This window comes from Eupeodes corollae, chromosome 1 (genome assembly GCF_945859685.1).
Source record: "Eupeodes corollae chromosome 1, idEupCoro1.1, whole genome shotgun sequence".
NCBI lineage: Eukaryota > Metazoa > Arthropoda > Insecta > Diptera > Syrphidae > Eupeodes > Eupeodes corollae.
The window spans coordinates 149,888,814-149,904,604 of record NC_079147.1 but is presented as its reverse complement, the minus strand read 5'-3'; the positions used below and the strand labels follow the sequence as shown (position 1 = coordinate 149,904,604).

Sequence of the window (15,791 nt, the reverse complement as noted above, 5' to 3'; positions counted from 1 at the left end):
ATTTAGCTACATTTAGGGACTCAGAAAAGCTCCCAGAACCAACTCCGCACTCCATCTTTGAGCCGTCAGTAAAGATGGTTGTGTCGAAACCTATCGACACGATGTCATCCTCAAAATCTTCTCTCGATGGGAAAATAACCTTAAAACCCTTACTAAGGCTCAAAATAGGAGTGCAGTAGTCAGTGTCTACCAAGATAATACCTGACGGAATTAATTTCGTTGTGTTGCTGTGACCATAAGGTTTTGACAACCAGCTGTTTGATTCCTTCAGCCTAATAGCGCTGCAGGAAACTATGTATTTAATAAAAAGGTCGATTGGTAGAAGATCCAAAATAACGTTAAAGGCGGCCGTTGCGCAAGTACGCATGACCCCTGTGGTGCCCACGCAAGCTGTTCTCACAACCTTCTTTAGCTTATCAATATTATAGGCTTTGCTAAGAGCTGGCCGACACACAATCGACCCATATGTTAAGATTGGACGTACTACGGCTGTGTACGTCCATAAAATCATCTTCGACTGAAGTCCCCACTTTTTGCCGAAAGTTTTGATGCAGGCGTAGTAGGCAACACAGGCCTTCTTAACCCGTACTTCAATATTTAGTTTCCAGTTTATTTTAGGGTCGAGTATAACTGCCAAATAATTTGCACTGGAAGACAATGATAGGATTTAACCGTTGAGTCGAGGTAGCGCGAAGGGCGGCACTTTAGTTTTGGTGGTAGAGAGTAACAGTATAGTTTTACTTTGGTTAACTCCTAGTCCACAACTCGTGGCCCAGCTGCTAACTTTCTTCAAAGCTGACTCCGTAATTTCACTAATCACAGAGATGTACTTACCTGACACTAATAGCACCAAATCATCCGCATAAGCTACCGCCTTCACTCCACATCTGTCTAATTTAACGAGAATTGTATCCATGACCAGAAGCCATAGAAGAAACGAAAGGACACCAACCTGGGGTGTTCCTCTACTCACGTGTTTTGTTGCGATTGTATTGCTTAGAGTGTCTCGAATCTTCCTACCACTGATCATGGAAATAATCCATTCTTGAATGAAGTCTTCTACACCGAACTTAACAAGCGATTCTTCTATGGGTTCGGTAAGGACGTTGTTAAAAGCACCTTCTAAGTCAAGGAAGGTGGCAAGAGTAAATTCTTTATAATGGATTGTTTGTTCTACAGTATGCACTACCTCATGGAGGGCAGTCTCCGTAGATTTGCCCTTAAGATAAGCATGCTGAGAGATTTCGAGAGGTCGTCCAACTAGGATTTCTCTAATATGTTAATCAAGAATGCGCTCTTAGGTTTTAAGCACAAAATATGTTAAGCTTATTGGTCTGAAATACTTCGCGGATTTGTGACCTCGCCTACCCACTTTCAGGATAAAAACTACTTTGACCTGTCTCCACGACATGGGCACATGTTTGAGAAGGAGACATCCTTTGAAAATTTGTTCCAGCCATCGAGCTGCCACATCATGCAACTTTTGAAGCATAACTGGCAGTATGCCATCCATGTCTGGGGATTTATATGGTGAAAAAATTATGAAGGCCCACAAAATATTTTCTCTGGTTATAACGGAATTGACTTGCTACATATGAGCTACGTTTAACTCTGTGGTTTCAAGCGATTCGGTGTTATCACTTTCGCAACCCGGAAAGTGCGTCTTCATCAGTAGCTCAAGAGATTCGGCTGGAGAGGCTGTCCACGTCCCATCAGGCTTTTTTAGAAATGAAGAATTACAATGTTCCTTCGATAAAACTTTGCTGAGCCTTGCGGAGTCTTTATGTCTTCGATTGATTGACAGTATTCTCTCCAGCCTTGTCTTTTGGCTGATGACAGGGCTTGTTTGTAATACGGTTGGTAAAACTTATGTTTGTGGCAGATATTGAAAATTGTCCTCGTCATTTTCCTAAGACTCGACAGTTCTTCATTCCACCAAGAAGGAAGGGTTTTACGACTATATTTAACTGTGGAAGAGACTCTAAAAGCTTTACTTATAGAAGTTTCAAAGGTTTTCACCTTTTATACAAGGTCTCCTATCGATTCAGTGAGATTCGATAAGTTTCTTAGTTTTGAATTCGCAATTTGACTGAATTTCGTATAGTCATTTCTTTTGGAGTCTTTCGACTCGAAATTAATTTGAAAAAGAATCCACTTGTTATCCGAAAACGAATTCAAAGGGGAAACTCTCCAATTCTCCACTAATAAATTACGGTTGTTTACTAAAGTTATCAAGCACATTCTCCCATCCATTATAATTTTCCGAGCTCGGAAAGACGAAAGTGGGAGTATTGCCTCTGAAAAAACACCCACGCAATTTTCTTGAGAGAACTCTCTGAATCTTGCTGCATTATTATCTGTGTAACAAAATTTATTTGAAATCGATATCTCTACTGGGTTTTGAGATATGAACGACAAAAAAAACCTCTCGAACGTACGGACGTTCTTAAAATCTTTTATTTTGACTCTAGGGACCTTGAAACGTCGAGAAATGTCAACATTTTCAATTGGACATTCGAATTTCTATACCCATAAACTTTCATTCAAAGTGGCTACACGGAATGTTAAGTGCCACTTAAACCAGAAAGAAGAAAGGAGAGCATTATATTCTTTTCATGTCAAATTAAATGAGTTTTTGACGAAATATTTCCCTTTTTCGAAATAGTGAATAATATCGAATGTATTTTTGTCCTTCATTTCTATAGACCGAATTTGAGCTCACAGGAAACAGTGTATTTTTTCATTATAACCCTAGAAAAATAAAACTTTTATTTTCAAGTTACAAACAAATTAAAAAAAAACATTAAACCGTATGCAAAAACGTATGCATATATCTATAAGTTAATCTAAATGATATTGAATACTGGCTACGAATATGTTTCTTTTTAATATATTCACCATTTCATTAACATGGTCTTAATCATAATTTACACTGTATTTATCCTCAGCTCAAATTCGGCATTCATATACTTTCTATAGGCAGGTTTTCGCATTTTTAATGAAATGAAAATTATATTCATCCGAGGCCAGTTATTTTATTTTATTTAATCAACTTAAAATATGTAGCTACACATAATATTTCTTTCAATTATAAAACTTTCGAAATAGCAAGAACTTTTGTTGTCAAAATTATATATTTTTTCATCAAATATAACTAAATTAATTATGTTATGAATATATACTTACATAGGTTTGTTTATAGCTATATTCTTCAGAGTTAAAGTTTAAAATGTTGTGAAATATAACCACAATTACTTTTTAGAAGGGTATAGTTTCTATGAAAATTAAGTTATGCATATTTACATACATATTTAGGTATGTATGTGTGTAGTAGTTGTTTACAAATGATTTTTGAATCATCTAGTTTTCATTTAATAAAAATATCTAACAAACAAAATTTAATACTGACACACAAACATCCTTCTAACATGAAAAGTATATTCAGCAAAAAGATCCGTTTTTTTTTTAATTTCAAGAAGTCTATCTCATACTGAACTTTGACGGAATTGCTTGTGCACGTCTATCATAGTTTTTCTTGTATTTCCTTTTTCAAAAAGTAGTAGGGAAAAATAGGACCTACAGAGTTGTTTGGAACAAAAGCCTACACTGGGAAAAATCTTTAGTCTCTAAGTTACAATTCAATATCTAGAATATTGGAAAATGTGTTTCAATTTAAAATTATTATTTTAAAATGTACATACGTCAAAACGTTTTAAATGTCAATCACAAGGTTAGGTACATTTATTCTTGCGGCTTTAAAGACAAACTTCAGAAGTAGTCCAATAAAATAAGGATTTCATCTCGGTATGAGAGATAGTAAGCTAGAAATTTGTTTAAACCTCGCTATTTGTGTTCTAAATATTGTTTAAGAAGTCTTATAAATGCTCGCGCATGTGATATATGATATGGAGCACCAAAAATCGGTAATACCGCTTTTTCGTGATTATACCTGTTTTTATAGGACCAATGGTGATATACTTCCCCAAAATTGTTGCAATGTGTAACATACACTCTACTTTTTTGGAGATAGAGGACAGAAAGTAAAAAAAGTCATTTCAGAAAAGTAATTTTTCTTTAAAATTTGTAAACTTTTTTCAAGCACCAAATACAGTGCTGAGTACACGGGTTTTTAATAATTAAACTTGTAGAAAAAATTTAAAAACACCCCTTAAATGCCTACCTTGGAGGTACAATTATGGGTTACTCCATAAGCAAGATGTACGAATGCCTCAAGTCAACATAATGACCAGTTTAAAAAAAAAATCCAATAAAGAAAGTTAAGAAGATTGGAGGTCCCAAGAACGGAGATGACTGTGTTATTTACTTAAAGAAACTAAAGGCCAATTCAGAATTTAGCCAGGAACAACCCTGATCGTGGTGTCTTCAGTAAACATGTCCCCAATACTCTCAAGAACATGGAGCTAAAAAGTGTGTTGACCAATTAGGTTGTTTTCCTCAAGGTTTTGGCTTCTGGACTTCTCTTGGTTACTGGTCTATTCGGTATTAACTCATGCCCATTGCTTCGCGTTTCACAGCGTTATGTTTTTGGATGCCAAACTCGCATTAATTTGGGTAAATTCGCTGCAGCTTATCACTTAAATGACATATACTTAAGACGTAATATTTGTTTTGAAGGAGAAGGAAGTTCGGTCAAGGAGATATCTTTGGTCCTAGGAAGTATGTCCCAACTGAAGAACGCAAGAAAGACCAGATAAGATCCGTCGATAAGCTTGGACTGAAAATTCAAATTCTTTAAGAAGTATTTGCAAAATACGTTCTACCTGTGTTCCGCCCAATACTCTCATCGTATGACGTTCTAAGCGCTTATGAATCGGAGTAAGTACCGATTGTAACCTTTCGTTAGGAAGTTAAAGTAATCAGTCCGATTTGTCTAATTCAAAATTTAACATTTCTCGATGTTTCAAGGTACCTAGAGCCGAAATATTTACAGAAGGAAATCTTCAAAAGACACTTGGCAGTATTTGACACTAAGTAGTTTGGGACTCTTAACCACTAAAACCACCTCTTCATCAGGGCCAATCTTGAAGGATCGACTTCCGAATTTTCTTTTTTAACTTTGTGCAATCATTTTGGGGGAAGTTTAAACGTTTAACTCCGAACATAGTTTCTTATTCAAGACGTACTTCATTTCAGAATAAGTATGACCTTGCAGTCTTTGGTTGTGCGATACAGCGTATTTTTTAACAACTTCTGTAACCATTTCTATTTGTAAGTCACGATGTAGATCGGTATTTCTTATGTACCAAGGTGGATTAACTATTCCACGAAGGACTTTGTTTTGGAATTTTTGGATGATTTCGGTATTTTTTTTTTCTTTGTACAGCCCCATAATTGGATTCCATAGGTCCAAACAGGCTTAAGTACTTTATTATACAGCATTATTAACTTCCCATAGGAAGTTATTGTAATGGGTCCGATTTGTCAAATTGAAAATTTTGACATTTCTCGACGTTTCAAGGTCCCTAGAGTCGAAATAAAAGATTTTTAGAAAGATGTCTGTGCGTGCGTGTGTACGTACGTTTGTACGTCCGTACGTTCGCGACGTTTTTTTCGTCGTCCATAGCTCAAGAAACAGAAGAGATATCGATTTCAAATCAATTTTGTTATACAGATAATAAGGCAGAAAGATGCAGAAAGGGCTCTCAAGAAAATTGCGTGGGTGGTTTTTTTACTATAGCAGTTTGAAAAAAAGGTGAAGATTTTGGTTAACCCTAAATATCTTACGAACCAAAAACGCTAGAGACTTGAATTAAATTTTATATAATAGATTGTAACGTGATACCAAACAGGAATATTTTTTGAAAAAAATTAAATATAACGGCTTTTTTTTTAAATCAATAAAACTGAAAAAAAAAATTTGTCATCTCCAAAATTTTAGGACTGAAATATGATTTCATCTCTAAAATAGTTTTGTGCAACGAAGAATAGTGTTTTTGACATCTGATAAAATTTTGAGAAAAATCTAATTGACAGTTTTTTTTATAAAAAATAAAAATCTAAAAAAAAAACATTACTCAAAGTTCGTAAAAATTGAATATCGATTCAAATATCTTTTCAAAAACTTGAAATTAAGGCTTCAATTTTGTTTTATCTTATAAGAAATATTGTTTTCAACATTCTGAAAAATTTTGAGAAAAATCGATTGGACAGTTTTTTTTACAAAAAATAAAAACCTAAAAAAAAAATTATAAAAGTTGGTACAAAATTGATTTTCGATTTGAATATCTTTTCAAAACTTTGAGATATTGGCTTTTATTTACTTTTATCTTTCAAAAAATCTTGTTGTCAACATACAATTAAAGTTTGAGAAAAATCGAATTGACAGTTTTTTTTACAAAAAATAAAAACCTAAACAAAAAGTTTATAAAAGTTGGTAAAAATTGATTTTCGACTCAAATATCTCTTTAAAAATTTTAAGTATTGGCTTTAGAGTAATTTTATCTCATAAGAAATATTGTTGGTAAAATTTTTAAAAAATCGAATTGACAGTTTTTTTTACAAAAAATAAAACTCTAAAATAAAAACAATACTAAAACTTCGTAAAAATTTACTTTCGACTCAAATAGCTTTTCAAAACTTAAAAATATTGGCTTGAAACTTATTTTATTTCACAGAAAATATTGTTTTCGATATTCAGTAATTTTTATATAAAAATCCAACAGTCGGTTTTTTCATAAAAAATAAAATCTACAAGAAATAGTACGCAAATTTGGTAAAAATTAATACCAGGGCATATAGACAAACTTTTAAGCAAGACAAATCGACAGACGGGATGGGAAGTTATCAGTGTGGGTCGCATCCCAGCCTCTTTTTTTGTTTTGGATTGGTAAATCAGAATTGTTATACCAAGCAACCAGTACATTTTTATATATTTCAAGTTTAGTTCCTCTCTTTTCTTTTTGATGTGCTCTTTCCACTTTAGCTTTGCATCTAGAGTCATTCCAAGGTATTTGGCATTATTGGCGTAAAAAACAGCTTGATTATTAATTTATTTGTAAAGTTTATATGTGAAGATTTTGTTTCATTGAGTTTTATACGACATTTATCGGTCCAAGGTCTCACTGTGTCGACAGCATTTTGTAGTTTCACTCCTGCCTTAGAGAAACATTTGTCGGGTACCAAAATTGCGGTATCATCTGCAAAAGTAGCCATTATCGTGTGATTACCAACTGGAATATCCCTTGTGTATAGTAAATACAGGGTAGGACCTAGGACACTTCCTTGTGGTACATCGGCTTCTTTTTTCTTCAATTCCGAGTATTCTTGATCGTACCTTACTCTAAACAATCGGTCTGAGATGAACGATTTTAATATTTCAAAGTACTGCCTGGGAAGATCCCCTTGCAGGTTGTACTCAAGTCCCTCATGCCAAACCTTGTCAAAAGCTTGAGCAACATCTAAGAAAATATCTGAACATACTTGTTTTTCTTCTAATGCTTTTTCTATTACATCCGATATTCTATGAACTTGATCTTTCGTGGAATGTTTATTTCTAAGGCCAAACTGATGGCTTAGGAGGATTAACCTTCTTTCTTCTATGATTTTGCTAAGTCTCTTCAGAAGCAGTTTTTTCAAAAACTTTTGCCATAATTGGTATAAGCGATATTGGTCTGTAAGCCGTCACTTCTGTAGGTGGTTTACCTTGCTTTGGTATGACAATTACTTCAGCAATTTTCCAATGGTGCGGGACATACCGGTGCTTAAGGCATGCATTTATTATATATTGGAAATTTATGAATGCTTTTATAACCTGATCAGTAATTAGATCGTAACTTGGTGATTTTTATTTGGTAAATGATGTAAAAACATACTTTTTATTTCTTTAAGTCTTACACAATTGGTATTTCACTTTCATCTATGTTATCAACAAACTGTAAGTTATTTTCAGCCGCGTTTGATGAGTATGGCTTAAAAACATTCGCAAGATGTTCAGCGAAAAGGTTAGATTTTTTTTCGTGTTACCGATCCATTTCACATCTTGAGATTTCAAGGGCGAGTTTTGTAACTGCGGTCTTTCCAGGCGCTTAGCTGCTTTCCATAGCGAAAAATCGGTTGAAGCATCAGTCGTTAAATTCCTTAGGAATGTACTGAGTGAATCATTTTTGAATTTGTAAAGTTTTTTTTTAAGTTTGTTGCTTATACGGTTAAACGTTGTTTTATTATCTGGAAATCTAGTATTTTGCCATTTTCTTCGAGCTCTTCTTTTCTCTATTATCAATTTTTATTTCATTTTGTCTTCTATTAGAAAATGTTGAAGTACTTTCTTCAGCAGCCTGTTGCACATCGGCAATAAATTGTTCCATTTCATAATCAATTTACTCGAATGCATCCATGGGAGATCTTAAATTTATAAAACTTAAAAGCCTTTCTCTAAAATCATTCCAATTTATTTTCTTATTTACAAGCTTTGGATTACTTTCTTTTAGTACTTTCGATTCACTTAGTGATAGAATCACTGGAGTATGATCTGATGACAGGTCATAATCACCTTCGACACTAATGTGATTTCCTTTGATTCCTTTAGCTACGAAAAAGTCAATAAGGTCTGGTATTTTGTTACTATCGGAAGGCCAGTAAATTGGCGACGTGGAGGAATAGAATTCACCATTGTTTTTACGGCCTGCTGGAAAAGTTGTTTGCCTTTTGTTGATATAAGTCTTGAACCCCAATGGGTGTGTTTTGCATAGAAGTCTCCACCAACAAGAAAGTTATGCCCAAGAAGATTAAATAGATCTGTGTAGTCATCTTCCGTCGGGGAGCGCCTTGGTGGGCAGTATATAGCTGCTACCTTAAACTCTTTCTTTTTCATACTAATACTAATAGTTATTTCTTCCATATTTTCTTGGTTACTTCAAAATGTTTTAAGCTTTCTTTTATAAGAATCGCCGATCCACCTCTGGCCTTGTCAGCTGGATGTGGGACGTGGTAACATGAATTGTTTTCTATTAAATTATCTAGACTTTGGCCATTGGAGAAAGAGTTTCGGACACTAGGCAAATATCGATATGTTGATCTAAAAACATTTTTAATTCGGATGAATGTTGTATAGGACCTTTTGCATTCCATGTAGCGATTTTAAGTGTTCTGTCCATCATTGTTTTTTAAGAGCGACTTTTTCGCTTAGCAGTTTGATATTCAAATCCTGATTATCAATTCTTTTAAGAATAAGTTGTAGCATTTCTTTTATGGAAGTCTCTTCATTCTTCCGCACATTTTTAACAATCTGAGAATAGGCTTTCTTTTCATCGCTTTTACTTTGAACAGCCTTTTTAGGTGGTTGCTTCTGAGTATTGTTTTTAGCAGTTAAATCAGCATTTACTGTGTTTCTGGGTTGTTTCTAGCAGATGTATTTTTGCTTCTGAACTCTTGGAATTTTTTTGCAACTGGGCAGTTGTAGTTCACACATTTTGCTTTATGATCTTTGCTCATAGGACAATTTTTAGTTGCATGTTTTCCTTCGCACTTTACACAAGCAAACTCTCGGTTACAGTATTTTTGGGTATGACCAAAAGGTTGGCAACGTTTGCACTGCGGAACAACTTTAGGATTTCGGAGTGGTTCAATTTTAACAGCTATGCCCAAGATTGATCTTACTTTATAAATCTCCTCGAGACTTTGTGTGCAGTCAAAAGTATGCATGAACAAAGGCAGTAACCTCTTACTTGTCATCGATTTTCCGGAGGAGTTTTTAATTGTCTCATTCTAAAATAGATTGACTGCATCAAGGGCTTGGAAGGCTTTTTGTAGAAGATCTTCTACTACTTCCTCGGGAGAGCACGAGGAATGAAGACCTCTGGCTACTACTTTTATTGCCCTTGTAGCTTCGTTCTCATATGAGTGCCATCGTATTTGGTGTTTGCTCAGTTCTTCAGTGACAGATCTATACTCGTCAGCTTCTCCGACTGTGACCTTCCAGTTGTCTTTGTTGTACCATGTGTATTTGCAAGCTATTTAGTACATTTTTCTATTATTTTCTTAAGATCTCCAAAAATTGCAAATCCGGAGATCATAAATGGTGGTGTTGTAATTTTTTTGCTGCCCTTAGCGTGAGATATTGATTTAGCAACAGCTACCACTTTAGTTCCTGTAATCAATTTTTTGTTATTTTCGGTTTTAGAGCTTTTCTGATTTCTTGAACGAGTCTCGTGACTACGTTTACGTTTCTTTGTGGTATGCTTATTTTTCTTTTTCTCAGTTTCAAACAGTTTCAATCGTGGACTCTGAATCTTTCTTGTCAAGCAAGGAAACTTTCTCTTCGAGCTTTTTCACTTGCAACAGAAGACTTTGAACTAGAACTTCAAGTTGTTTTCTTGCCGCTATTTGAATTTATCATTCTTCAAAGTAGTTCTTTGATTTTGATTGGTCTTTCTCTTTGACTTTGTTGGAACTCTGTTGATCTGTGATGTCGATCTCTTTATTGATCTTGGTTCCTTTTTCGCTGATGTTTTTAACATCTATAGTATTGTTTGAGGTTGTCGATGATGTAACCCCTGAAGTAAATTTTTTTGGGGGAGTTCTTGTGGTCCTATCCAGAATATATAGGACAGACCTCGTAAGTGGATTTACCAGTTTCACTGGAGTGCCACCTGGGGTATTTAATCTAGTCGTTTTGTTCCATAATTTTGTTAACTTAGTGTTCGTACTAGAAAAAGATCAGTTACTTCTATCCATAGTTTATATTCAGCCGCCCCACAGGGTACAGACGCTGACCAGTGTGCCGCACAATATGTGTCAGACGCTCTTGGATTTAATCGTGAGCTGGTGCATTCAGAGCGGTATTTCTGTTCTTTTCCTCTTAGTTCCTGAAAAGATAACTCAGGTGACTCAGCTCATGGATCCAATGGATCCAACGTTCGTCGTTGGTTGGGTATCCAGCGGGCACCGCGAGGAAGTGACGATGCGATTTTGCCACGCCAGAAACGAAGATGATCACGAAAACGGGGACACGAGATTTTATGAAACCTTTTACACAATGTTAAGAAAGCTATATATCTCATTCCGAGGTTGATTCCTTTGTTCAACTTATTCTATTGGAATAAAGTATTTTAATTTAGAAAAGTTTTCAAAAAATTGATACAGATTGATTTATTTAATATTCCATTTAAAAGGTTTTATAAAAACGGTATCATTTCCAATAACACGCCTTTTAAAAAAAATTTAAATTTTTAAGCTGTCATCTGTTGACACTTGACAAGTTAAGAACTATTATTGAAGATTGGAAAGGCTCAAATTAACTACAAAAGTATTGAACATTTTGTAGTGATATGCTCAAAAAACGGCTGGCAATAGTGAAAATGGTAGAAAAATATGCCCAGTTGGAACTAGTTAATGATTTGAAGAATTGAATTGCAACCGCAGACGAGGTGGATGAGTCTTCCTGAATCATCTAGATTGAAAACCAACTGTATTACTATGAAATCGATTTCAGTTTGGACTTGTACCTCATTTCCTTAGTTATTTTTTATTGTGCCTTGTAGTGGTACATCTATATCGATTACTACAAACTTTGCGAATTTGGAAGCCAGAAATTTGTACTAAACTTCATTATTTCATAGAGAATTTATATATTTTTCTCAGTGTGGTTGATTAATTTAAAGAATAAGAAAAAAAACAATTTTACTTCCAGAAACTCTCTATTGTCAATCATAATTAAGGTGGAAAAGTTCAAATGTTCAAAACACACCGCCTCAAAACCAGAAAACATTGCAACGGATCCACATAGTAGAATATCATCGTAGCAAAGTGAAAACAAACCAAAACCACCACCATTGCTTCTGCCACCAAAAACCATTCACCATTTACCATCACCATGATAGGTACACCGTTTTCGTGTATTCTAGATCCTTTTTCAGGACCGCTTTTCTATTGAGAATTCAAACTGCTACGTTGTGGTGGCCAGCCACAATAAAGTTCACTCCAATATTGTGGCTGTGGGTTCAAATAACTGAAGAAGACGAGTTGAGCTTTAACCAAAAACATATACCTAGACTTGCTTTTATTATATTTTATATTTTTAGTACAAATATTCGGCTACAAAAAGGAAAAGATGAAGTTAACGACGCACGTTCATATCTACATATATAGCCATGTTACCGTAGCGTCTGTATAGAAGTATTGCATAAACATAATATTTGTAGGTAGATCTAGCGGGAGCAAATAATTGGGTGGGAAAACATTTTAGTATAAATTACTCTCATTGGTTGTGGTTTAAAACTTTTCAAAATTTAATATATAAAGGTTTTGTTTTATTAGATTCATCCGTAGGGTGTGGTATCATACACCCCACCCCAGCTTTTGTAAATACAATACTGCGAAAAGGTACCTACATAGAAACGAGTATACATCTGTAAGACTTCGCCGAAAGAACGGGAAACCTGAAGGTTAAAATTTAATTAAGAATTCTGAAAAAAGTAAGTTCATAGAAAAGAACTATATAGCAGATAATACAATTAGTAAATAAACAGGAGCTTTGCAATATTTTTAGTTTCAAAAAAGTTTGTTGGGATTGACAAAATGGTAGAAAAGGTATATTTACTATGGAAGATAAAATTAAATTTTTGTTCGTTCCGACAAGTGAACTTAAACTGTTGTATCATATATTTTTAGTGGTTACAAAATTTGGATAAAGTTCCAAAAAATATATATGGATAGTGGTCTTTTACACACAATTTTGGTTAAACTAAGTCGAGACGGGTTCAAGTTAAATTGATTAAAAAGGTTAACGACATTAAATTTAAGATTTATTTTGTTATTTTTTAACATCTATATGACCATATCGTTTTTTAATATCAAAACTAGAACCTTATGAATGAAATGACACTAAATATACATCAACACACCAAAATTAGAGCTGGAATAGAAAAAAACCTATGGAATGAAATATTTAAAAACAAATGAAAACAGGGTTTAAAACCCTTATATACTGCTTTTAAAATTTTAAAACAAAGTCGAAAGATTGATTTTGAAGTCGGATTTAAAAAAAGGCTATAAAGAAACCTTAAGAGAAGTAGAACTTGGAAGGAACTTATAAGCCTTTAAGCTCATGCCTTTATGGTTACGAATGTCATGCAATTGCCATAAGAGAAGAAGTGGCGCTATACAAACCTGGAAGTTGGGGATTTTGGAAACTAAAATTGATTCCTTCGAGATTTATTCACTTCCAATGTTAAGTTATTGCAATCGATCTAATTTGTACAATTGAAAATTTTGACATTTCCCGAAATTTCGAGTGTGCGTACGTCAATAGTTTGATATAATGACTTCAAATGAATTTGCAGAAGGGTCTTTCTTTAAGTGGGTGCTTTTATTACGATAGACACTTTATACAATAATAAATAATATTTTTTAAAATCTGTTAAAATGTTTAAAATTAGATGAAGAGCTTTTTCTACAAAAATAAAAACCTTAAAAATTCAACTGGCACATAGTTGGTAGAAATTGATTTGCGGCTCGAATACTTACTTACTTATTTAAGGTGGCGCTACAGTTTTGTGTGAATTAGGGCCTCACCCAACAAACTTCTCCATCTAGATCGGTCCTTAGCGAGTATCTCCAGTTTCGAATCCCAAGTTGGGTGAGGTTACTTTCCACTTGTGCGTGCCACCTGATTCGCGGTCTTCCTCTACTGCGCTGCAATTTGAGTGTGGATTCGAAGACTTTTCGGGCCGGAGCATTGGTTTAAATGCGATTAACGTGACCCAGCCATCTTATAGTCGTTGGACTTTTACCCTTCTGGCTAAGTCTACGTCGCTGTACAGCCCGTACATCTTGTCGTTCCATCTTCTCCTCTACTCCAATTCGATGCATACGGCACCGTACCTCACACGAAAAACTTTTCTCTCGAACCGACCCAAGGTGCTTTCATCCGCTTTTGTCATAGTCCATGCTTCTGCACCGTAGAGCAGGACGGGGATGATAAGGGTCTTATATAGCAACACTTTGGTCCCTCGGGAGAGGACTTTACCACTCAATAGCTTTCCTAGTCCAAAGAAACAGCAGTAAGCAAGGGAAATTCTTTGTTTGATCTCAGCGTTGATGTTGTTTTCTGTGTTTACAGCGGAGCCTAGGTAGACGAATTCTTAGACTGCCCCAAAATTACGTCTGTCGATTATGACGTTTTGACCGACACGTCGGTGCTGTAAGTCCTTTCTTGACGACAGCATCTACTTTGTTTTGCCCTCATTAACAGTTTAACCCATTTTTGCCGCCTCTGCCTCAATACTCACAAAAGCCCCATTGACATCACGCTGAGTTCTTCCGATTATGTCAATGTCATCAGCATATGCCAGTTATTGGACAGGCTTTTGAAAGATAGTGCCTCTAGTGTTGACGTGTGAGCTCTGCACTATTCTTTCAAGTACAATGTTAAAAAAATCACATGACAGCGCATCACCTTGTCTAAAACCTTTTTTGACATCGAAAGGTTCTATAAAGTTGTTTCCAACCTTCATGGAGCAGCGTGAATTCTCCATGGTCATCCTGCACAAACGGACTAGTCTAGCAGGGATGCCAAAACTAGACATGTCTCTATACAGCTCCCTGTATATGCTGTCAAATGCGGTCTTGAAATCTATGAAAAGATGGTGGATGTCAATTAGGTGGTCTTGGGTTTTTCCAGGATCTGCCGTAATGTGAATATTTGATCAACTTTGGACTTTCCTGGTCTAAAACCACACAGATAAGGACCTATGAGGTTGTTGACAATGGGCTTTAGACGTTCACATATTACGGCAGAGAAGATTTTATAGGTGATGTTATTATTCCTCTATAGTTGATGCAGTTTAGAGGGTCTAATTTTTTCAGGATCGGGCAAAAAATACTGAGGTTCCATTCATCGGGCATGCTTTCTTCCGACCATATCTATCTTACAGATAAGTTGGTACATGCTATTAACCAACTTATCTCCAGCTGGCTTAAGGACCTCGGCATTCAAGCCATCCGCTCCAGCGGATTTAATAGATTTCAGCTCAGATATGGCAATCTTTACTTCGTCTAAGTGGGGAGGACGGTGATGTTTCCACTTTCGTCTTTGCAGCCTTCGGTTCCAGGTTTATATACATGTGAATTTCGTTTCACCTGTTCATAAAACTTTCGAACTTCATTCCTGCTCTAAAACCTCTCAACATCTTCTTTTTCCTTCTGAGAAGTCGGTGATTCTCTCGCCTCTTCTGCTTATAGAGCTCATGAGCAGCTCTTGTCCTTTTATGCAGCACCGCTTTGCGTGCCTGTTGTTTGAATGCATTTGACTGCATTTGCCTGCCGACATTCCTTATCAAACGATGGGTTCCTTGTTGGTGGCTGCTTGAAACCCAGCACATCAGAGGCTGCAGCTCTGATCTTGGCAATGTTGCCACTGGTTTTCGATACATTGTGTTGGTGGCAGAGAACTTCGAGAAAGGTTACTTGTAACTCGGTTCTCCCAGCACCTCCCTGTTTTTCCATGGTTCTGGAAACCCGAAGTCCTACTCTGGCTACACCGAGAAAGTTGTCCGAGTCGATGTTAGCTCCTCGGAAAGTTTAGACATCCATGATGCTGAAAGCGTTTACTGGCGTCGAGCGCAATATGGTTAGTCTGATTGACGGTATATTGGTCTGAAAAACTTCAAGTTCCTTTATGGATGTTTATATGTTGAAAACGCTTACTGAGCCTGAATCTGTTTTCGTAAGTTTTGTCGTGCAGGCTTTTTCACGATTATTCCACCGAAGATGTCTTCCCTTTCTAGCTTGGCATTAAAATCTCCAGGACTATTTTAATATCGTAGCTATAGGAC

General features: G+C 35.6%; 2 protein-coding genes across 2 annotated transcripts in view; both read left to right on the top strand.

Annotated features, from left to right (window-relative positions):
* LOC129938483 (basement membrane-specific heparan sulfate proteoglycan core protein) overlaps positions 1–15,791 on the top strand; it is a 278,260-nt gene that overhangs the window by 60,907 nt on the left and 201,562 nt on the right. The gene's annotated exons all lie outside the window — the stretch shown is intronic.
* The window catches only part of LOC129938480 (arrestin domain-containing protein 3-like), a 378,789-nt gene continuing 374,461 nt past the window's right edge, over positions 11,464–15,791 (top strand). Inside the window, exon 1 of the mRNA XM_056046088.1 lies at positions 11,464–11,474. The gene's annotated coding sequence lies outside the window, so the exon portion shown is untranslated. The remainder of the gene's footprint in view (positions 11,475–15,791) is intronic.